The sequence below is a fragment of the Arachis duranensis genome, chromosome 8 (assembly GCF_000817695.3).
Source record: "Arachis duranensis cultivar V14167 chromosome 8, aradu.V14167.gnm2.J7QH, whole genome shotgun sequence".
NCBI classification, from domain to species: Eukaryota; Viridiplantae; Streptophyta; class Magnoliopsida; order Fabales; family Fabaceae; genus Arachis; species Arachis duranensis.
The window spans coordinates 37,524,137-37,527,068 of NC_029779.3; positions in this window are offsets into that span (position 1 = coordinate 37,524,137).

Genomic DNA, 2,932 nt, shown 5'->3' on the forward strand with positions numbered 1-2,932 from the left:
TGTAGAATTAGAATTATTGAATTATAAATTATCGATGATTTACTCACTCAAAATATTATAATAATAATAATAATAATAATAATTAAAAAGATATGAAATAGAATATTAGAACTATAGACAAATCTCAATATAAATAATCTTTAGATATTAATTTATGTATAATTGATTATATAATATTTTTTTTAAAAAATAATTAAGAAAAAAACATATGCAAACTAGTAATTATGTAATATTATGGAATGGAGATTGATGAAATGATGTAAAATTTATTGAGTATTTATGTTGGCTTTTGAGTTGGTATTGTTAGAATTGGAAAAGAATGGAATGGAATGAAAATGAGGTTTACAATTGTTTATCAACTTTTGGTTTTGGGCTGAATTTTGACGGGATATAATTTGGCTTCCGTAATTTCAAATTGATTTTAACTTGTTTTAATTGAAAATTGGATTCGTGAAATTTATACCATTCGAAGAACGGAAGAAAAACGATTTAAAATGATTGAGTTATACCCTTTAAAAGTTTGATTTTATAAACTGTGTTTTGAACCAAATTCTGCAGCTTTCTTTTATCAATTCTGCTACTGCTGCCTCACTACTGCATCTGCCTTATATTTTTTCAAAAGACGTACGTCCACGCGTACGCGTCACTCACGCGTGGAGCGAATTTTCGGCGATGCGTACGCGACGAGTCCCATGCGTGCGCGTAAGGAGTAAACAAGTTTGTTCACACGTACACGTGACACACGCGTACGTGTGATATGAAGTTTACGCCCACGCGTACACATGATAAAGAGACACGTGCGCGAGCTGCAGTTTTACCCTTTCACGCGCACGCGTGAGTCACGCGTACGCGTGGATCCTATTTTAGAAAACATGATTTTTAATGTTTCAAACTAAATTTTAAACCTCTAAACCTCTATTTTCATTCCTCTAGTCATGAATATTAATGTTAAATTTGATAATTAGATGAAGCTAGGAAATGAGAATAACTTGAAGGTGAAGTAAAGTTGAAAAGTAATGAATTGATGATAAGATGTTATGGATGAGTCATATATGATACTTGATTGGATGTTTTGATAAAATATTATGTATAAAATTTGGCTTGAATGATTTAATGATCTGAGATACGAGGACCAGGTTCTCTGGATTAAGTACCGTGGTTTGCTACCATGTGTACCAGATTGAAAACTCGATATTCTGTTGACCCTACGACGTAAGTGGGACCGGACACTATATAAATTCTCGGGAATGTTACCCCCATTGAGCAATATTGATCATTTGAGAAAAAATTATGCATAGACTCTTGGGGATGCACGTCGGGGGACAGTCTAAGTACAATTCAGACTTGTCGGGTTGGCTGGATAACCGACAGATGAGTCTCATCAGTCATAGGACAGGCATGCATTATATGCATATTACTTGAACTACTTGCTTGTGCCTTAACTGGGTGTGCCTATGTGTATTTGCCATGCTAAATGTGTACTTGTTACCTGCAATAATTGTAACCTTTTTGTGTTTGCCTTTATCTGTCTAATTGTCTGTGAAAATGTATGATGGAATTGGAAGAATGGAGAAATGGCAGTATGAGACTTAGATTTAAGGTTAAATTAAGTTAGGTTTAAATATTCTTAGAAAACTACCTTTTATGGCTCCTGTTTAATACTTTAAACTCTATAATCTGAGTGTCAGCGTTCTAGGATTGCCTTTGACATTCCCAAGACCTTATATATTATGTGTGTGGCACCTTTACCATACTAAAACCTCCGATTCTCATTCTATACTATGTTATTGTTTTTTAGATGCAGGTCGAGAGGCATCTTCTTAGGCATCTGGACTCTTGAAGCGAAGTGGTTACTGGGTTATTTTGTTATACTATATATATATATATATATATATGTACTTGGCTTTCTCTCCGCTTAACTTGTTCTTTTTAATCCTTTTAGAGGTTTATGGAGAAGCATGATTGTGTATAAATTTTGGGTTTTGGATACATATGTATATATGTGTAAAAATTCTTCGGACAGTCTTGACTTCACGAACTGAGTTAAAAGCTTGTTATTTTGTATCTTTGTCATTCTATTCCTACTTTTGTCATCTTATGTTTAATAATTATGATTTTTTTAGCACGCAAGTTAACTTGTTCATTGAGCGTTGCGCTTTTATTTTACGATTTTTATTTCCTCTATTCCTCGAGGTTCCTAACATATTATAATTCTTCTACTATTATATGTACTCATTTTATTTTAGAGGTTGTAATACCATACCACCTCTATTTTACGACTTAAGCGTAAAATTTTGTGTGATAGAGTGATACACATTTACCCTTTAATCCAAATTTATACATTTAATTATCATACTTTTAAGATTAATTTAATTTTTAATTTAAGAACCAATAATTATGTATAATTATAATATAATTTGTATAATTTATATTTAGTGTAATTAATAATAAATTAGAATATTATCTTTCTTCTAATAATATATTCATGTATGGCCCTACCATTAGTTGATTTAAAACGTTAATGGATGCATTCTAACTTTAATAATAATAAAGAGTACCAAAATAAAGTCATACTCAATACATTGAGGAAACAAAAATCTCAAACTATCTAAAATAAATTATGAATTTTAATGAATGATAATAATATAATAACTTGATTCTCTGATTTAAGAACAAATAATTATGTATAATTTGAATAATTTACTTTTAGTATAATTTATAATAAAATAGAATATTATCCTTTTTCAAATAATATAATCACGTACATTTTTAGCATTAAGTGATTTAAAATATTAATACGCACATTTTAACTTTAATAATATATAAAAGTATGATTTATACCTTAAAAAAATTAGTTTTGATACAAAAAATACAATATCATTATATGAAATAATTAAAAAAAAATAAAAAACAAAAAAATACTTTAACTCTA